At 45.9% G+C, this 22,554-nt stretch overlaps 1 protein-coding gene across 7 annotated transcripts in view; it reads left to right on the top strand.

The window, feature by feature from the left end:
- Window positions 1-22,554, top strand: part of LOC149349410 (uncharacterized protein ZK1073.1) — a 143,638-nt gene that overhangs the window by 87,150 nt on the left and 33,934 nt on the right. The gene's annotated exons all lie outside the window — the stretch shown is intronic.

Consider the following 22,554-nt stretch of genomic DNA (forward strand, 5'->3'; position numbering starts at 1 on the left):
CGCTCTTCCTGAGGCCCTAGGGTTTAAAGATAACAATGATCATGTAAATAAATCTCCAGTGGAAGTTAGCAAAAAGCGATTGGAGGATTCGACCCGAAAAGCAGAGAAGTGACATAAGGTTAGAAGTGTAGGAAACCGTAGTGAAAGAAGGTGGCGAATCTTAATGAGAATTAACAACACAGTTGAACAAAAATAAAAAAAAGCTGAGCATGGTGGCAATTGCCGCCACTCCGTTTCAAAGGGGGCGCTCCTATTCATCCATCCATCCATTCGCTGCCGCGCCATGCCGCGCGTATAAATGCGCGCATGCCTTAGCGTGAATGCTTTGCTATGCTGTCCTCTAAAGAGAAATGGCAGCGACAGGGAGAAGCGAGAAAGCGACAACGTGCACATGAGACGGCAGAACAGCGTGAATAACGTCTTGAAAAGCGTCGTCCTAAGGATGCAGCTCGGTGACAACGTTCTACCTCGCAGAGTGGTTCCACGTCATCGGGCTAACGCAATTTACCCGGTTTAACCAGAGCTAAACCACTGCCAATTTTTTCGCTTTAGCTTCTTCTCGCTTCTCCGGGTTCTCTCGCTGCACTTTTTTTTTCCTTTACTTCATGTTTATTCTTCACTCGGCGTTTGCCGCGTAGTGTGGTTCGAGCTTGAGTCATTGCCTCATGCCAATGCTCATGGCAATGTCTCGCCTGTCATGTCGTCGTTCACGCGTTCTCCGTTGTTTGTAATTTTTTATCGTGGGGCGTGTCGTCTTCTATATATTCAGTATATTCAGAGGTTGGACAGTGTGTGTGTGTGTGGGGGGGGAGGGGGGTGACACCTCCCTTCCTCGTCTTTTGCTGCCGTGCCATTCAAGTTGCGCTTGTTTCGTCGGTCTTCCTCCTGTGTTATCTGTTTTGAGCAACTTCTTTTGTCAGCATTATGTCCCTGTCACAGTCTCCGTTCCGTCCTAGCACCGAAAGTACTGCGCACACCACGATCTGCACCTTATTGCTCTTGCATCGTAAACTCCTTGAGCTAATCTTTCCAACACTTGTGCGGCGTCACCGTTGCAGAGAACATTCAGTCCCGCTGCTGCGATTACCCTGCAACGTTCTCCGACACTTTGTACAGTTTGTTTTTCGTCTCTCTTAGCACCGTGTTCATTGTGCTCCCTGAGCAAGTCCCGACTGATAGTCGCCTCCCTTTACCCGCTCCATTATAGCTCCTTCACTCCTCCTTATGTTGAGTCACCAACGATAGCCACCTGGGTACGCTCTCCCTCCCTCCTAACTTCAGTTTCCGCTTGCTGTTATCACTCAGGCGCGTTTGTTCTGTCATATACTGTTGGCTCTGACTGTGTCCTCCTTTCTGGAATTCACCTTGTTCCCTGCCTCTCTATCGCCTCCCGACTTCTTAGCTGCCACCTGTGAGTAGCTGTTCCTGTTCAGACCTATTTTGTGTCCTCTGCTTACGTCAGTCCAGGCCCCATCGACGTGCCTCGAGCTGGAATGTCCGCTACTGTGGTTTCCGATGGTGTTGTCGGCCATTTTTTGTATTCCAGCAAGCTGTTCCTGAAGTTTTTGATTTTCTACCTTTTCTACCTTCAGTTGTCTCGAGGACATCCGCACGTGATGCTAGTGTGGCGTTTTCTTCGTCAACCCTCTCCAGGCGTGCACTATACTCAACATCTGCACATAAAATCCGCATCTTCCGCCGAATCAAACCGCGTTTCCTCCAGATTCACCAACTCGTCACAGTCATCACATTTAACTTTCCTTTGCTTGATCATGTTATCACCGCTTGATTATTCCTGCCATAAAAATGGTCAGAATGTGCACAAGCTCCAACAACGCGTGCAAACACGTGTTCAGATAAAAGCTATTTACGGCAAAAAACCGACCACCCGGAAAGGCAATAACCAACTTGCGTTCACAGAATTCTTTGTTCTTTTAAATTTAGCCCCGTAGCGCCCCCGCGCCGCTGCGGTCGGCGCATGCACTAGAGCGCGAACGTTATCTGTGCGCGCTCTTCGCTGTAGCGGACGGCAAGTGTCCCCACCTGAATATATTCTTACACCTTGGCTCGAACGCAAGTGTTTGGTTTATGGGGTTTAACGTCCCAAAGCGACTAAGGCTATGGGAGACGCCGTAGTGAAGGGGTCCGGAAATTTCGACCACCTGGGATTCTTTAACGTGCACTGACATCGCACAGCACAGGGGCCTCTAGAATTTCTCCTCCGAAGAAATTCTAGCCGCCGCGGCCGGGATCGAGACCGCGTCTTTCGCGTCAGCAGCCGAGCACCATAGCCACCGCGGCGGCCGAACGCAAGTGTTGTGGAAGCGAATACCTGCTTTATTTCCTCCGCGCCAGTACCGTTTGAGTAAAGGCCTCCGCTGGCGGAGGCCTTTACCGATGGCGTTGTCGGAGACGCGGAGGCGTCGACCGGAGGCCTTTCGAAACGAAATGGGTGGATTTCAGACGAGGGGCCCTCTGAAACGAGAAACTTCGCATGGAAGAGCAGTGTCCACGCTAACTTTAGCCAAGGGAAATCATTTACATACATCCACCAGCCTGCTTGCGCATCATAGGCAATTTCTTGTTTTTAATTAATTAATTAGCAATTAAGATAATTTTTCTAAACGCGTAAATATTGACTTTAGACAGCAAATGTGAATAGCAATGTTGGAGAGCACCTTCAGAAACCCCCATTCCATTGATTTGCGATAAAGAAAGCCTCACGTGTATGTTTTTTCTGAGCTCCGAAGAAAGCCCGCGAAATACAAAAGAAAATCACGTGACTAGCACAGTCGCGCGCCACGGTTGTGCTGCTCACAACTGTGGCTTGAGTAAACGAAATCAGCTGCTGGCAAGGCGCGTCGACCTCAATGCTCCGGCAGGCCGATATGTCAACGGTGGTTGCGGCGCCCGCGCGAGCCAGTCTGCAAACGTGACGGTGCAAGTTGCAGCCAACTTGCTTATCTTCTTTTGCCTCTATGTGGCGAATAAAACTCGTCGCATTTGTGTTGTCACCTTTGGCCATTTCATAGCTCACAATGCCCGGCGCGTTCGCTGCAACTTGCACCCTCGCGCTTGCAGACTGGCTCGCGCGGGCGCCGCAACCATGCACCGTTGACATATTGGCCTGCCGGAGTAGTGAGGTCGTCGCGCCTTGCCAGCAGCTGATTTCGTTTACTCAAGCCACGGTTGAGAGGAGCACAGTCGAGGCGCGCGAATGCTCTTGTCACGTGATTTTTTTTTGTATTTCCCGGGCTTTCTTTGGAGCTTTGAAAAAAGATACACGTGAAGCTTTCTTTATCGCAAATAAATGAAATGGGGGTTTCTGAAGGTGCTCTCCAACTTTGCTATTCACATTTGCTGTCGGAAGTCAATATTTACGCATTTAGAAAAATTATCTTAATTGCTAATTAATTAATTACAAAACAAACAATTGGCTATGATGCGCAAGCTGGTTGGTATATATATGTAAGCGGTTTTCCTGGCCTACCTCGAATATTTTATTTTTTAACCCTTGGCTAAAGTTAGCATGGACACCCTGTATGGTGTCGGCGTACGTTGTTGTGTCTGCTGAAAAATGAGGGGGCAGGATAGGCTAACAGCGCGAAGACCTCCGACCAATGAACTACGCTCGCAACACTTGCATATCTCAAAAGCGTTTGTCGCAGCGCCGTCCGGTGAGACTTTCGCAGCTGCGGATGATCCTCTCCGTTCTATCAGTGCGTAGCAATTATCTGCAACGAATTAATTGCAAGCAATGCCGACAAACATAACAATAACAACAATAGCAAGGAGTGCACCTCAGCCAGAAATAGCTACCAAAAAAAATCCAATCTCTGTTTCCACCTCGTGCGTGTCTCGCATGTTCTCAAATTTAGTGAATTTTTTTCCGTAAGTCCGGGAGGTTTTTCAAACGCGTAAGATGGGTAGCGCTGTCTCTCCCGGCGACGTCGCTACCGCGGAGTGCAGTCAGATGCACTGATCGCAAGCTTCGCGCCCCTCGGTTTATACCACGACCAGCACTGATGGGTCCCTATGTATGTTTCCCTGAGGTTTAAGTGCGCCACTAAACAGGCTGGTTTTACATGGCCTCTGCAGCGCGTAATTAAGTGCAGTGTGAACACTTCATCCCACACTGAACAGTGAGGCACTGGCGCCCCGGCACAAGGCTGGCCTACATGTCGCGCAGCTCCGGCGGCTCGCTTCCTCTCGCTGCTGACCCATGGCGTCAACACTGCGTCGCTGCAGTGCCCCAGCCCGTGGTTGTTCAGCACAACCTGCGCTTCATGCGGACATGCCGCCACCTTCGTCTTGAACAGTGCTTGTTGACACTGAGCAGACCGTAAGACGGACAGCAAGCGTCGCTGCGTTTCTCCTTTCGTCTCGTGAGTTTTTTTTTTCGGTTAATATTCTTTTGTAATACAAATTTCAAGACCTAATAAATCCGGCGCAGGCCGTCGTAAACGGCGTTACGCAAAAATCTCGTCCGGAGAGCCGGCAAAGGTACTCGATCGCTGTCCTCGACAGCCTGGGATTGTGCACCAGATACAGGCAACGTTAGACGCTGGCAATGCATCATGTGTGCTTACATGCATGACTGTATTGTGGCGACAATCTACAGCGTACGTTTTTACGCAATGTTTTTTGCGCGTCTAACTCTTTGATCTTTGTCTCGTTTTTCATTTCTCTGCGTTCGATGAAGTGAGTAAGAAATCAAACAGTAATTCATTACTTTGTTCATATCTTCATAGGTAGGATTAAATCACGTTAAGCTTTATAGGCAATAATAATGTTAACGGAAGAGGGCAAATACGAGCTGGTTGGTACATGTTTCTCTTGTGTCGTCTTTCATTGCGCTGTTTTTTCCAATTCGTATAATATTAACATTTTTAGCTACTATGCTGCTTCATTATCCCTACACATAACATTAGTCGTAGGTGTCATACTGGGTGTATTTTTACAAACTGCTGCGCTGGAAACAGTTTACAGGTTAGTTCTACGCCCCTCTGAAAATGTTTCATTCTCTGTAGCATTCCTGAAGACCTTCAACCAAGGACGTGTTCAGAACCTATGCCGTGGCGTGGCTTTTGGACATGACAATGTTACGAAAGGATGTCATTTCGATTAGGTCGTCGGCTTCCAGCGAAAATAACTCACATAGCCTGGTTTAAGCAAACATGAGAAGGGGAATGAGGGGCTCGTTATAAATATGAGAGAAGCCAACAGCCACAGAAACCAAGGAGCACAGGGGATTTTTTAATTTATTTTTTTGTGGTGTTGATCAAGTAAGAATATTACTGAATATGTTTTCGCTTAAAGCTAATTGATTAGAAAAAATGGCTGAGGCTTAACTTCGTTAAACCTGGAGAATGCGAAGCATCATCGTGTCGCGTAATTTGGAGGCGCACAACCACAGCGACGGCGCGAGGTGGGCCCCCGTTTCTCCACTGTCGTGACGTCATCGTGTCACGTGGTGTGGCGTCATGTATCACGTCATTTGGAGGCGCACAACCACAGCGACGGCGCGAGGTGGGCCCCCGTTTCTCCACTGCCGTGACGTCATCGTGTCACGTGGTGTGACGTCATGTATCACGTGATTTGGAGGCGCACAACCACAGCGACGGCGCGAGGTGGGCCCTCGTTTCTCCACTGCCGTGACGTCATCGTGTCACGTGGTGTGGCATCATCGTGTCATGTGATTTGGAGGCGCACAACCACAGCGACGGCGCGAGGTGGGCCCCCGTTTCTCCACTGTCGTGACGTCATCGTGTCACGTGGTGTGACGTCATGTATCACGTGATTTGGAGGCGCACAACCACAGCGACGGCGCGAGGTGGGCCCCCGTTTCTCAACTGTCGTGACGTCATCGTGTCACGTGGTGTGACGTCATGTATCACGTGATTTGGAGGCGCACAACCACAGCGACGGCGCGAGGTAGGCCCCCGTTTCTCTACTGTCGTGACGTCATCGTGTCACGTGGTGTGACGTCATGTATCACGTGATTTGTAGGCGCATAACCACGGTGAAGGGCTGAAGTGGTAGCTAAAGTAGTATGCTTCGCATAAAAGCAGAAGAAAAAACAACCACATGCCGCCGGTGGGATCCGAACCCACGACCTCCCAATTACGCGTCCGGTGCTCTACCTCTGAGCTACGGCGACGGCTGTCAAACCTTCTGCTTTCGGGGGTATTTATGCTTACAAATAACCTAATCTTGAGAGTGTTCATCAGCGCCACCCACGTTCGTAAGCGGCGGACGTGGAACGTCCTGAGTTACCGCTAGTGTGACGTAGAACGCCATCGAACGGCGAGGGTGGAAGCTGTGTGAGAACCCTCTTATGCTTCCTATGGCGTCAAGGCTGCCAGAACCGAGACCCTCGCTAAGCAATTAAGCAAACAAGAGAAGGGGAATCAGGGGCTTGTTATAAATATGAGAGAAGCCAACAGCCACAGAAACCAAGGAGCACAGGGGATTTTTTAATTAATGTATTTTTATCAATTAGCTTTAAGCGAAAACATATTCAGTAATGTTCTTACTTGATCAACACCACAAAAAAAAATTAATTAATTAAAAAATCCCCTGTGCTCCTTGGTTTCTGTGGCTGTTGGCTTCTCTCATAGCCTGGTTTAGGCCTTGTGGCGGATTTGTGGCCAGTGGGATCGGTCTTCCAGCCAAAACGTATTTCACAGTCAATACTTGTACACTAAGAATCGGACTAAGAATCGGTGCGTTATGTCCACTGGAACGGGATCTGATGAAGCGTGAAATCATAGTCCGACGAATCATGCGGAGAGCTGTCTTCAAATTATTGAAGACCTGCATTGAATAGCCTTGACCACTTCTTTCACTCTGGACTACGGATTTTTTTTTTTTTTTCATCTTTCTCTCATGCCGGTCATCGTGGGTTATAGCGGAGAAGCGTTTGCGGTATTCACCGTTTTCTCTGTGCGTCGGAATCTTATGCGAACACCCATAATTTATCTTACCAGGAATCTTGCTCTCTTATCAAGCATCACGAAGTTAACAGCGCAGTCTTCGACACACACACAGACGACGAAGAATGAGAGCGAACACAGCGCTCACTACCAACTGAAGGATTTATTCCCGCGACATCGTGTATAAATACACAGATGACACGAAATTTATTCAGAGCGCCCATGTCAAGAATAAGAAGAAAAAAAAAACAAGAACAAAGCCTAATGCTCAGGACAAAGCATACAATGATTACTCTTCCACCAAAGGTGACAGTTCCTTGTCCAGCAGTGTGATTGAAGAGGTGCTGACACGCGAATTTCCCAGCCTTCTAATGTTTAGAGCTTCCATTTTTCGCGTGCCTTTGTCACGATTTCTTGCGACCACTGCGGTATCCCTGCACCGTGCCACGCATTGTTTTTCCTGTTCTTTTGCTTCTTCACAATATCGGCGTTGAATGCCGAGGTGACCAGATTTAGCTCGTGAAACTTTGTAGTGGTCTTCTTTTAATCCTTCGTTAAGGCACCCACCTGTGTGCCGTACATATTGCCTACCACAGGACGGCGAAATTGGATAAGTAGCGCTGTTGGTGCTTCGCGGTGCTTACCATTTCCGCCCCGATGCGGTTGCTCAGTGGTTACCGCGCTTGGCTGCTGACCCGAAAGACGCGGGTTCGGTCTCGGCCGCGGCGGCTGAATTTCGATGGAGGCGAAATTCTAGAGGCCCGTGTACTGTGCGATGTCAGTGCACGTTAAAGAACCCCAGGTGGCCGAAATTTCCGGAGCCCTCCACAACGGCGTCTCTCATAGCCTCAGTCGCTTTGGGACGCTAAACGCTATAAACCAAGCTTACCATTTTCGCTCTTTACGGCTCGGCACAAGCCAGCCAGACGGTCAGGTGCCGATAACACCACAGCGGCGCCAATTTTTTTTCCCCACTTTTTTCAGCCTGCGTGAGATGTTAACTTCATGATGCTTCATAACCAACTAGCCCGCCAAAGCGTCTTAACGCAGATCATCTTTTAGCAAATAATCGTGTGCACTGTTACCCATTTTCCCGCAAAATATTTTCTCGCCTACTGTTGCTCCAAGCTAGCCAGTGCGCTTTTCCCGGATGAAGACAAACCTGAATTCCCTAACCGCGTATTTTCATGGGCAAAAGCACGACAGTTGTCTTTCCGAACGCACCTCGTATACTTGGAGTTCAAATTTTTTAAACGCAAATTTTGCTTTTAACAGCCGTGAACCATACTTTGGTCTAGCCTGTACATGTGAACTGTACATGTGAACCTAACATGAACTAATTAACGTCATAATTTTCATTTCAGCCCGCAAAATTATCTTGCGTAATAGAGCGCCGTCAATATCGAAGGAAAGTCATGACTGGGCCTTGAAGAGATGCCGTCGCCTAGGTATCTGCAAGCTCATTTAAATGAATTCCTCTGTGCCCAAGCACCCAAACCAACCGTGGACACACATCAAGCGGTACCAAACGTCTGAGTAAGCGGAGACGCGGTTACAGAACACAGAGATCCGTCATAATTATGGCCCGAAGAGAAAGAGCTGTTTGCCTAGCGCAAAGCTGAAATTCGGCCAAATAGATGGTGGTGAAGCCGGCATGAGGCGCACACATTTTTCTTCCTCCCTTCTTTCAGACGTCTCAGCCGGTGCCGTCTGGGAGTGCAGGTCTTATTTATTTCTGTTAATTAATCGCATTTTAAGTGTTATCCATCGCTCATAAAAGGTCCTCTTTGCCGTACGCACAACCTACCTTCGTAGACCGCACCGGCGCATCTTTAGCGGCTTTGAGAAGAGAAATCTGTAACGAATTATTTGCAACTTGCAAATTACTATACTGGCAACCAATCACCATTTATTATTATTTACATCATCATTTATTATCCCTTAAGGGCCCCTGTCGGGGTATTACATAACGGGGGAGCGAACAGAGAAAAGGTACTGAACAAAAGGTCCATCAAAAAACAACGAGGTAACACAACACATGGAATAGAGCAAAGAACGCGTCAGTCATGAAACAGGGCTTATCACCACTACCCTGATAGAAAGAGCATGACACTGTTAGACGAATGGTTCGGGCAGCAGGGCGAGTACACAAAAGTTACAACAAAAATCTAAAACATCGAAAAAATTGAAAAAATTCTCTGTAGATTATTTATTTATTTATTTATTTATTTATTTATTATTACCCTCAGGGTATAAACATTACAGAGGGGAGTGGGTTTTAATCAATAAACAAACTAAAAATATGCACAGCAACAAGAACATACAAGTAATACTGTAAGTGACAGTTAAGTTTGGTTAAAAAATGATCTAAACAAAGTCCCATAACACTTAATATAACACAATGATATTCGCGATAACGTTTGAGTGTACACAGTGGTGAAATTAAATAATATATGAACACACAGGAAGGAGGTAGGTTTTATACAATGTTAAGAAAAACTCGCATGGTCTATATTGCGCACGGCAGACTGAAATAACCAAAATTTATCGGTTGTTGCAACGGAAGAGGGAAGGCGGTTCCAGTCTTTAGATGTGCGGGGTTAAGCCCGGTAATTGCGAAAGCAATATCCGTACCTACACCATGGTACAGCTGGTAGTGTAGCTGGTGGTGGTGCTTATTGTGGTTAGACTTGTGGTGATGCATCGGTTATATAATCCAATCCAATCTCATGCAATCCAATCAAATCTAATCCAATCCAATGTAATCTAATCTAATCCAATGCAATACAATCCAATCATGACCAATCCAATTCAATTCAATCCAATGTAATCTAATGTAATGTAATCCAATCCAATTCAATCTAATCTAATGCAATCTAATCCAATCTAATCCAATCAAATGCAATCTAATCCAATCTAATGCAATCAAGGTCAAATGAAGGTCAATGGTGGTCACCGCCGCGGCACGATGGTGGTCACCGGCCGCGGCACGGCAAAGGCGTGAAAGTGCAAGTAGTATTGCTTTCGCAATAAAAATTTACATAAATCGAAAAAAATGGCTGTGGCTCAACTTGGTTAAGCTGGGAAATCGCGAAAGCAATACATCGCTGCCATGGAGTCCAAAGAACGCCACCACCTGTTCGGCTCGGTGCGTTGCTCTTCGAACGCAACGCTTTTTGAGGAAAGGAAATGGTCTGTAATTCTCTGTCATCTCGGTGGACACCTGAGCCGCACCGTACAGGAAGGGAGGAAGTGTGAGTGAAAGAAGAAAGAGGGGCCGTAATGAACAAAATGAAAATTGTATTTGAGGAAAGGAAATTACTCATTAACTGTCTCACATATCTCAGTAAACACTAGTCGAAAATTGTATTTGAGGAAAGGAAGTTGTGCAGTAACTGTCTCACATATTTCGGTGGACACCACGACACGTCACGACAACTTGGGTCAATCTGAAACGCGGACAAATACGCCTTGCTCGTCGGTGAATTGGTTTTTGAGGAAAGGAAATGTATCTGTCTCTCATATCTCGGTGGACACCTAAACCTCGCCGTAACGGGAAGGGAGGAAGATGGGAGTGAACGAAGACACCGTATTCACTAGACGCACCTTTGTTCATTCCAAACCATCGTGCTGGCATGGCAAGAAACAAATATAGAAAGGGAAGTGGATACAGTGATAGCCCTGCGACCTTTCCTAACAGATTACAACGTCTGTGTGTCGCACTCAGTGGGTCTTTCGGCAGGTTGCTTTCTTTTCTTAAAGAAGAGTCTACCTATTTCTGACTTTAAGTACCAGGTTGACATAGAAGGGCGTCTGATATGTTGTGACTTTCGACTGCATGGCGAGTCGTGGAGGGTTATCAATGTGTATGCTTCAAATAATCCGGTGCAACGAGCAGTTTATTTTTCATGCCATTGCAACTCTCCTAGGATGTGATGGTTATGTCGTTTTCATGGGTGACTTCAACTGTGTGTGCGACCCACGCGATCGCACAGGTCCTAACCAAAACGCCGATAAGAGCTCTGGTATATTATTGTCTATTAACGAAAACGCAGGTTTAATTGATGCCGGATTGCCATCCGCCTTCACATACATCAGAGGAGCCTTACATTCACGCCTTGATCGCATTTACGTTTCCATAGATCTCCTTAAACGGCACATTTCATGTGATGTCAAGCCTGTTTCTTTCTCAGATCATGCTATGGTCATTGCGTGGATTGGAGAATGCGCCCGTCCCAAATTTCAGCCGCAGTGGGGACTGTGGAAGCTTAATTCCGAGCTTCTAAATGATGAGCATTTTCAGCAGCGAGTGATGACAGCTTTGGAATCTTGCTTGGTCATGGATGTCCCATTATTTGCAGCTTGGGAGATGTTTAAGCTAGAAGTTCGTAGCATAGCTATTGAGATCGGCTCCGTGAAGTCTTATCTTAAGCATGGTGAGGAGAAACGGTTACTTCAGTCTTTATAATCTGCATGCGCTTGAATGTGAGGCTCCTGGCTTGTACACAGAGGAAATTGGTGCTGCAAGTGCAACCTTCAGAAGTTTGATGCAGAACGCTATCGTGCGGCCCGTGTACGGTCCCGCAGCAACCGTGCTCTGCACTCTGAGGAGCCTACTAGACAGGCCTTGCTAGATGAGCGTCGTCACGTGGCTGCCAAGCGAATTTCTGAGCTCTACTGTGGTGGTGCCCTGGTCACAAGTACAGATGTCATAGTTGCCGAGTTTGAAAACCACTATAGCTCTCTGTTTGCTGCCACGTCTAGCACTGCTGATGATGATCATATAGTGCGCTTGGTGTACATGATTAACCCACTCAATGAGGATGAGTGCAAGGCAATAAGCGACTCTTTAAGCTTTGGTGAATTGCAAGATGCAATTGATCAATTGCCGCTTTCGAAAACTCCGGTGCCTGACGGCCTCTCAGGAGAATTTTACAAGGCATTTAAATCCGTTCTAGCTCCTGTCCTGCTCGAAATTTTTGAGACAAGTACTGATGTTGAATTTCTGCCTCAGTCATTTACGAAAAGTCATATTGTCTTCATACCAAAAACCGAGGATAAGGAAAAACTTCGATTTGTAGATGGCTACAGACCAATCACGCTTTCTAATGTAGATTATAAGATTTTTGCTAAAGTACTGTCAAATCGGCTGCAGCTTGCAATGTCTACTTTGATTGGACCTCATCAAACATGTGGCTTGCAGGGACGATCAATACAATCTAACCTACATGTAGCGCGTACGGTGTTGCAGTATTGCAGTGACGCCCAAGAACAATTAGCAATGCTGCAAATTGACCTGGCAAAGGCATTTGATCGAGTGTGCCATTCATTTCTTTTTGCTCTTTTAAATCACGTCAATCTCGGTTCAATACTTTCTACTGGCATACGCCTTTGTTACAAATCCTGTACCACGCGCTTGATTGTAAATGGCTGTCTCTTGCAACCAGTCCCAATTCAGTCTTCGGTGAAACAAGGGTGCCCACTGTCTCCGCTCCTGTTCGCATTATACTTGGAGCCACTTTGCATAAGTGTTATAAACAGTAGAGCTGTCAATGGTTTCCGAATAATGGGCCACGAACTGAAGGTATCCGCTTATGCAGATGACCTTGCGTTTTTTTGTATTGATAAGCCAAGCATCGATGAGGTTATTCGTTTAACGGAGGACTTTGGTTCGGTGTCAGGAAGTCGGATTAATCGCTCTAAGAGTTGCGATCTTTGGTTTGGTAGCTGGGGTTCGACACCTGCTGAATATGCTGGTATAACATGGACATGCAGGCCACCAAAGTACCTTGGCGTCCCTTTGAGTGCCTATAAGCATAGCGCACATTATTGGAAAGACCGCGTGTCAACTCTTCAGCGCTATGCTCAAACGTTTGTCCCCCATGGCCTCTCAATTTTTGGCAGGGCGACCGCCTGTAGTCTGTTTCTCGCCACTAAAATATATTATGTACTGCAAATTATTCATTGCGCAAGACTTCCTATCCAGCGTTTTCACAGAGTTTTCGCTACTTTTGTGTAGGATTCGTCTTTTGAATCCATGAGGCGTGATAACCTTTTTCGGCCTGTAAGCGCTGGCGGCCTTGGTCTAGTTCACCTGTATGTCCGACTGATAGTTTCACGTTTCATGTTTTTCCGTGACACTACACACCCAATAGTACGTTCATTCCTGCAAACAAATTTAGTTCATGTTTTACCCAACCTCATTGTGTCTTCCAATGTTTGTGACCGTCCGTGTTTGTGGGGTATAATGCAAGAGGTGTATTTGGCTGTCCGTTTCCTACTTGTTCGTTTTTCTCCTGAGTTCCTTCTTTTAGTGTCGAGGAAAAAGTTGTATAAGGATTTGATTAGTATGCTCTTCCCTCCGCCCATGCACCGCTCTCTGTATTTTGGTTTACCGGGGCATGACGTACTCAAAAGAGTACGTAAGATGCCAGTCTCGCCGTGTACAAAGACCTTTTTCTTTAAATTACACACCGGTACGTTGCCCGTTAGAACATGGTTAGAGAAAAAGGGCATTTTTGTGTCTACCGTTAATTGCCGCCTTTGTGATGAACCAGAAACAATTGAGCATTGTTTCATCAGTTGCAAAGATGCAGTACTCTTCTGGGATATCCTGCAACGCACATTTAAAAAAAGAATTCATCTGACTCCACATTCTGTTCGCTATCTCACTGCGCTGCCATTTGTTGATGAACCCCTGGACATGTTCTTTCTGATTGGACTGCACAGCCTCTGGAAAACCCGCATGATGGACAGATCCTGTGAACCTGTTGTGTCTACAAAGGATCACTTCAGTCGAATGGTTGTTCATCTAAGAGACGTGTATGCCCAGACTGAGTACGAACCGGAGTGGCACTCACTATTAGTGATGTGCTCTGCATTGCCCCTTTTCTAGTGCACGGTCTTTTCAATATGTATTAAGGCGGAAGCCTTTAATGTCTCATCGTTGTAAGCAGCAGTTGTCGACAGAAAATGTCACGCTTTTCAATTGGTGGAAACGGTCGTGACGTCACAGTGCGCGAATTTCAAACGGGGCCAATTGCACTTTGGCTAGTAACCATACAACCAATAGAAGGGATCGTATAGTGATGCTCCAAGTAAGTGGGACTGAGCTTAGTTAATTGCTTAATTACCCAATTAGCCTAATTAGCTTTACTAGTCAGGCCATATAAATAAATAAAAGCGATTAAGAAATTTGTCGAGCTCAGGAATCGAACCCCGGTCTTCGGCGTGAGAGACGAGCACGCTATCCACTCCGCCATGCCAGCTCGATGGTTTCGAATGAACAAAGGCGCGTCTAGTGAATACGGTGTCTTCACTCACTCTCATCCTCCTCCATTCCCTTCCGGCGAGGTTTAGGTGTCCACCGACAAATGAGAGACAGATACATTTCCTTTCCTCAAAACCAATTTACCGACGAGCGAGGCGTAGAACCGAATGGGCGATGGCGTTCTATGGACTCCTTGGCAGCGTTGCAAGACGCTGTCGCGTTCCACTCTTAGGGGCGAAGCTTAACATCTTAACCACACATCAGTGACCACACTTTAGGTCAAAAAAGTGCCCCCTGAATTTTGACGGGTGTCCACCGAGATATGTGAGACAGTTACTGCGTAATTTCCTTTCCTCAAATACAATTTTCATTTTCTTCATTACGGCTCCTCTTTATCTATCTTCTTTCACTTCCACCTCCCTTCTTCTACGGTGCGGTTCAGGTGTCCACCGAGATGACAGAGAATTACTGCGCCATTTCCTTTCCTCAAAAAGCGTTGCGTTCAAAGGGCAAGGCATCGCGCCGAACGGGTGGTGGCGTTCCGTGGACTACCTGGCAGCGCTACAACGCGCTGTCGCGTTCCACTCCTAAAGGCGAAGCTTAAGCGTCATTAATTAGCAGTTAATTAGCATTCAGGCATTAATCAGTAATTAATAATTAATTCGTGATTTGCCATCACTTGGTAATTAGTACTCAAATATATGTGACGCCATCAGTGCCACAGAAAAAGTGAAGGTGGTGCGGAAAACGCTTCCGCCTCTACCCACTTTAGACAGTCAAAGTGCCCCCTGCATTTTTGTTTACCACTGTTTTCATAATGGCTTGTATATAGTTCATGTACATAGAACATTACATCACTGTAATAAATACAATGTTGAAGAAAAAAAAAGCTGGCATGGCGGAGTGGTAGCGTGCTCTACTCGCACTCCGGAGACCGGGGTTCGATTTCCAAGCTCGGCAAATTTCTTACTGTGTTTTATTTATTTATCTGGTCTGACTAGAAAGGTTTGACTAATTGGTTAAGTAGGGAATTAATTAAACTCAGTCAAACTTACTTGGAACATCACTAAACGATCTCTTTAATTGGTTGCATGGTTAGTAGCCAAAGTACAATTGTCCCCGTTTGAAATTCGCGCACTGTGACGTCACGACCGTTTCGACCAATTGAAAAGCGTGACATTTCTGTCGACAGCTCCTGCTTACAACGATGAGGCATTAACGGCTTCCGCCTTAAAAGCGCGCTTCGATCGCGGAGGCCACGCCGTGGTGGCACCGCCGCGGCTTGCGACGGCGCGAGTTGGTCGCCCTTCTGTTCAGCGTGACGTCACAAAGCACCTGTTGCGCTCCTAGCGGAGAGCGCAGGCGTTAGGCGCCGGTGGTGGTGGCACCGCCGCGCCACGCCAAAGGCTGAAAGTGCAAGTAGTAAAGCTTTCGCTTTAAAAACATGTCAACCGAAAACGTGACTTAACAACATTGCTTTGAACTTAGTCGCATCAGGCTCATTAGCAAGTGGTTCGGGCAGCAAGTTCCACTCTTCAATTGCAGTGGGGAAGAAGGACTTATTAAAAGCGTCAGTTGAACCATGAAGTCGTTGGACGCAATTAGAATTAAACAGGCGCGCGATGTACAAATAGGAGGACTTATAAGGGAGCCACGAAGATAGGGGAAATTGAAATATAACATATGGAATAAACACAGGCGCGCAACTTACCGTCTCAGAGCCGAAGAAGTGAGGCCAAGTGACGATTTAATTGAGCTTACTCTGGAATGAAAGTCGTATGTTGACGATGTGGAGCGTGCTGCACGGTTCTGAACGGATTCAAGCATGTCAATTAGGTAGTTCTGATGAGGACTCCAAATAGCAGACTCCTATTCAAGCTTACTGCGAATAAATGTTTCATGTGCCAATTTTCGTATGTTAGGAGGAGTAGTGGAAAGTGACCTTCTAATAAACTCAAGTGTACGTGAAGCGTCAGCCGTGATTTGTGTGATATGATCTGCCGAAGTTAATTTGCTAGTAATTTGATAGTAATTCCAAGGTAGCGATAAGATTCAACCTGCGATAAATCCACAGAAAATAAAGAGTAAGGGTAAGTCAAATTAGAGCGCTTCCGCGAATATAATTGCACTTCCTAGTATTAAGTTGCATCATCCACAATGTGCACCAGTTTTCAATGAGCTTCAGGTCGGTCTGGAGGGCAGCTTGATGGTTTTTAGTATTTATACGTCGGTAAATAATGCAGTCGTCAGCAAAGAGGCGGATTGTGGATGAGATATCGGAGGGGAGGTCGTTAATGAAACTTAAGAAGAGTAGTGGACCCAGCACGGACCCCTGTGGTACACCGGAAGTTATGCAAGTAGTATTAGAGGGAAGACCGCGAATTGAAGTGAACTGAGAGCGAGCTGTAAGGAAGTTGTGAGTCCACTCTAGAACAAGTGGGTTAAGGTGAAAACCTGAAAGTTTGGACATCAGATGTTGACGAGGGACACGGTCAAAACCTTTGGAAAAATCTAAATAGATAACGTCGATTTGGAACGAAGAATCGAGGTTTAAGTGAAGGTCCATGGTAAACTCAAGTAATTGTGATTCACATCAATAACCACGACGAAAGCCATGCTGATTTTTGAAGAAGAAGGAGTTGGAATTAAGGTGGGATGCGATATGCGAGTAAATAATATGCTCAAGAAATTTACATGGGATGCAGGTGAATGAAATAGGACGACAATTCGACGAGTCGCTCCGGTTGCCTGCCTTGAACACAGGAACGACTTTGTTCATTTTCCAGTCACTAGGTATTGAGCCATTAGCAAGAGATTGGTCAAATATAATTTTTATAAAATGACAAGATACGTTTTTTGTAGCTTTTAATATCTTCGCGGTGATGTTATCTGGCCCCGCGGCACTGGATAAATTTAGTTTGTCAAGCAAAGCACAGACACCTGTGTTGGTGATGTTGATAGGGGCCGTCTCAGGAAAGTTAAAATTTTGTAGGGTTCGTGCATTCAAGACAGGCTCTTGTGTGAAGACCAATGCAAAATAAGAGTTCATGACGTCGGATCGTTGTTCTGGGACCACCTGTGCACCATCTGGATTTGAAAAAGTAATGAAGTGCGAGTTACTTGATTTTAGCGACAACAGCCGCCAGAACTTCTTGGGTTGGATTGTATGATGCCATACAAATCATTGTGGAAAAACTTTCTTTTTGAACACCTGAGAAGACGTGTGCAATCCTGTAAGCATGCAAAATACTTCCATTTTTAGGCCAACGCAGTTCCTTTAGCTCCAATAAAAAGCCGCTTTTTCTTCCTAGAAAGCCTCCTTAAAGAATTCGTACACCATAGCTTGTTATAACAGTGTAATATAGGTTTCAACCAGTTCAGAAATTTTATTCTTGAAAGCTAGCCAGTTTTCTTCGACAGTCCTGTTTAATGCAGGTAGCCTAAAGTGAATAAAAAAGTTCTCAAGTTCTGAGTTAATACGGTCGAAGTCTCCGTTTTTATAATCGGGAATGTACTTTACAGAGCGCTAAACACGTACAAAGGGTCAGAAAATGTTTGAAAGAATGTTTAACAGCAAGAACAGTAATTTGCAAGCGAAAGAAAAATGCAGTAAGGCATAAACGAAGAATAGTAATACATATTAACCACAATGAAGCGTTTTTAGACAAGAGAATACAGCACCAATAATGACTTTTGGCGTGCTGCACGGTGTTTTGCTCACTACTTCTCAGGACAGTCACCGCGCGCTGGATTTCTCAACACGTTTGTCTAGGCACAGCCCAGAACGACAGCGCAGGTCCACTGTACCAACTGGCAGAGCCAAGAGGGACCCACCAGCAGTTTCTTCGTCACAGCTCAACGCCCCGCAACGCTGCAGTTTTTGGTCGGCACTTTCTACTTCAGACCTGGACTGCCTATCTGCTAAACATCTCACGCACAACCACTAATTCGTATTGGCCTCTAACTCACAGCCCGTGCACCCTCCAGACTCCTAAACCCTAAACAAGGATATCGCGCACCCGAAAGCTTACACGGGGGGCGAAACTTCGTATGCTTTCCTGCGGCCACGGATTACAGACGAATTCCTGTTCCTGCTTCAGTCACGTTCATAACGGCTGGCGGTGCAGTTACGGTGTATTAACCTCAATCACAATGGACGACCGAAATACGCGGGCGCGGTGTGTGCTGACATGTCAGTTGATTTAGCCAGTCACACATTAGATCAGTTAGACTTATGGACACAAAAAATGCACTTCAAGTAACTATCACTAAAACGGAAGTTATCCTTTAAAACATCAATTAGAACATTAGGCGTTCTTTTCAACCAACAAATCAGCTGGTATCGACGTAAAACTGTCGCAAGTTATTAGTATCGTTTATGGGAATCGGCACGTGTTACCAACTAATGGGAAAATTACAATATATCGATTGTTATTTCATTCTCGTCTAAATTACGACATATTCGTATGGGGTACAACAGCACTAGAAAACATGCGAAAACGAAAACTACATGTACTGAAAAAAAAAAGCTTTTTTGTGTATAATCGAACGAGTACCGCTATTAAACCACACTAGCCAGTTTTTCTTGAAATACGAAATAATCCCAGTAACAAAGCTGCCTGACTACACATTATGTCAGGCATACAAACGAGAAATTTCCATAAATACATCTTGTCTTCGAACACTGGCCAACCTACAAAGACAAGAACAAGCATACGAATCCCGCAGCCGAGACCTTTGGAAGCCTAACACATACCGAACCACATACAGCCTACACACATTAGAAAATAGACTGCTCCGATTACTTAATAATTTGTCTCAAGTAAACATTTTCCCCTCGGAAACATCACTTCAAGGTCTACTTTCACACTTTCTTTCTTAAATCTAGTTCCGTACTAAAGCAAGGTCTTATTGTGAAAAAAAAAGTCACATTGTCTTCAAAAAAAAACTAAACATGACTGCGAGCTTTGCCTACCCTCATATACTTATTTGTATTCCCGTGTTTCCTGTGTGCAAAATCGTGCATTTTATACGTTTTTTTTTATCTCTCTCTTTTCCTGTGCGAAAAATCATGCAAATCATGCATTGTATACGTTAGTGCTGCACAACTTTAGTGCTGTATAAGTTAGTGCTGTATTTTACTTTGTAATGTCACTATACTGCTGCTATGCCATCGTCAAAGAGGGGACCGGAGGCTTTGTCAAGCTGCCATAAGGCGGCTTTTAGTCCAGGCCCCCGCCATTATGCACATTTCGGTGGCGAAAATAAAGTTATTGTAAGAAAGATAGTTGGGCTTTGATGCCCCGGCGGCTAGCGCCGACGAAGGAGAGAAAGAAGAAGGAAGACGAAGCTGACGAAGTTCGGGTTTGCGCTTTCGAACGCTGGCTACAGAGAGCTGGCCTGCTGAGCAGCACCACTCGAACAAGGACTGTGGCCGTCCACACTAATTGCGCGAGTCGCTCGTTACATTATTATTATTATTATTATTATTATTATTATTATTATTATTATTATTATTATTATTATTATTATTATTATTATTATTATTATTATTATTATCTGCTTCACACCCGGACTGGTCCAAACTCGGGCTCGCTGGAGGTAGGTGGATGTATCGTTGTCCGCCTGCGCTGCTCGCGGCCTCCCGCCGCTCTTTACTTGGCCTTTCGTACACACTTCCTTTGCTGTTGTAGCATGTTAAAATTGATTGCGCTGCTGGTCACCATTGGCAAAAGCAGCGCTGGGTCAATGTACAGAAAACAGACAGCATATTTTCATGGTTGTGTATATATATATATATATATATATATATATATATATATATATATATATATAATCTAAAAGAGCGATTTCTCAAAATACACTGTCGGTGTTACGTAACATTCCGTACAATACAGATGTGTGACGATGCACCACGGTGTTAAACGGCGCAGCAGACAGTTTCAGTGCATCATTCGTGCATACTGTTCATGCAATACAGAAGGATCATTCCACGCGCAACGAGTGCACCAATTTAATGCATCCACGATGTACCTTACAATCGTAGTTAATCGCAAAAAAAATTTTGCTTATTTATGGAAACGCGTGAAAGCAAGCTACTATCTCGCAATGGCCTTCACTGTGCACCTAATTTACGCGGCACCGATAGAAATCAGTTAACATACAGTTGCATGATCAGTTCCCATAATCTGGCAACTCTTCTGTGTACTAAACACGATGACTGCTTAGTGAACAGCGCTGACTAAATCATAGTTCATGAGCTACGGCGCCGAAATGAGCGGTGGCTCCCGAGAAAGCGAGCGCAGGTAGAAGTTCCCATCGTATCCGTGTGGGTCTCGCTGTACTATTCGCAATTTCGAAGGCCGCGAGCTCAAAACCAAACTCCGCCGTAGCTATCGCTGCACCGATCTCACTAACACATGAAGAAATACGACGCCAAAGTGTCTGAGCGGCGCCGCAAACCAGGCGACAGCGCCCGAGGCAACACGACTGACGGAGTTCCCGAAACACGCAGATTATGCGCGACGGTTGCAACGCCCGCGCCGGTCAGAAATTCAAATAGTATGGAGGGAGAGATAGTTCTTCTTTCATAAACTTCTTGCGCTTAGATCTCGCTCTTTATTACAGACGCTAGCACCAATTCCTCCTTGAGTTACGTTCATAGCGATAGGCGGAGAAGCGGAGGTTTGTGCCGGGACGGAAGTTGCTCGCGCTTTCCTCCCTCTGGTTTACACTGTAGTCAAGTTAAGGCAATAAAGCATAAATAAAGAGGTGCGGGCTTTGCGTGCAAAAAATAAACTAGAATTGTTGACGAACCACTGAGCTATACCAACAGGAGTCTAGTGCTACGTACTGCGCATCACCACAGCGCGAAACGCCGTTTTGTCAATAAAGAAAAGAGACGTCGTGTCTTCTGTTGGTGCATGGCCTTGCACCGACTGCCGCTGCATCTGCTTCCCGAGTCCGAACTACTTTTTCCCATCTTTTTTGCTACGCGGAACCATTGCGTAAAATGACGTTTGTACTGCTTCGGTGCTTTCCACTTCTTACCATCTTTTTCAATGAATTCCAGTCCTTGTCCCGTCCCGACGCCACTCTCATTAGGTGGGCACAGACAAACTCCCTGTGAACTGTGCTCACCACATGTTTCGCAAACCTGGCAGCCCTGCCTGTTTCGTGTGTGTCTCTCAAATATTGATCCGCTTTGGCTACGCCTCCCCGCCCCCCTCCTATCACCTGTGCTCCGCCAAGCTTTCTGCAGCCTGTCCTGTCCTCGTCGCCCACATTTGGCAAATCGAAGGGGCATGTGTTCCTACGCTACAACAAATGGTGGACTAGCTAGGAAATAAAAGTCTCCAATTAGTTCCCTTCTATCCCATGTGCCGCGTGCGTTTGCATGAACGCGACTGCCGGGAGGAGAACTTCCCGTTTGTTAAAACAGGAGTATCAGTCTTGCTTTGCCAGCTGTCAATCAAAGATATTTGGATGCGCTCTCGTGCGGGCAATATATTAAGCACGAAAGGGGCCGTGAACTGCCGTAATCAATGACATTGTCATGGTTACACATTCACTTTCGCAAAAACGCTACTCTGTTTTGCCAACTAATTCCTGCTATTCGATCGGCCGGGAGCTTAAGTTGCTGTATCTTGCGCTGTGTTTTGTCGAGCAGCTGGTCTTCGTCAGGGATCTCTGACGAACACCATTCACCGTTCTGGGCGCCCTGCAGTGGTGTTCTTCTGCACCTGCACTTTGTCTTCCCGGAACGGCTTCTCCTTTTATGAGGAACCAGACAGGAGCCACTCTGGTGGTAGCAATTGACGCCTCACTTAGGCGACGCCTTTTGGCACGGCAGTGTCGTGCCCTGGTGATGATCAAATTTCGGTGATTTTTTTCCCGTACATTCCAGAACATCAACTAAATACCGTGAGAATAGTTTGCACCCGCATTTGATGTCAACTCTTATCAGTACTTTTTGATTGTTACAAATTATTAAATTTTTCGCATGCTTGTAGGGCAGCTATCTCTCGTCTCTTGTATTTTTTTTAATTCTTCCCTAGTCAAAGGCACTATAAAAAGTTCTGTTTGAGTAATCGCTTCGCAAACAGTAGTAGCTTTGGGAGGAGTTTGCAAGACGCATGTTCTGTAAATATTTGCTGTCCATCTGTCTGGCTTAGTCTGAACGAGGTCAGAAAGGTGTCACGGTCTCAAGTTTTGAGCGTACATTTCCAGGAGCAACCGGCGAATGTCATACGTGCATGTGTGTTAGATTGTATTAGACTTGCTTTGTTGCCGAATGGAGAACACAGCAGTCGCTCAGCGAAACGATAGTGAGCGGAAAGCTTCGCCTGG

This window comes from Amblyomma mixtum, chromosome 3, assembly GCF_055824585.1.
Source record: "Amblyomma mixtum isolate Tamu chromosome 3, ASM5582458v1, whole genome shotgun sequence".
Lineage (NCBI taxonomy): Eukaryota > Metazoa > Arthropoda > Arachnida > Ixodida > Ixodidae > Amblyomma > Amblyomma mixtum.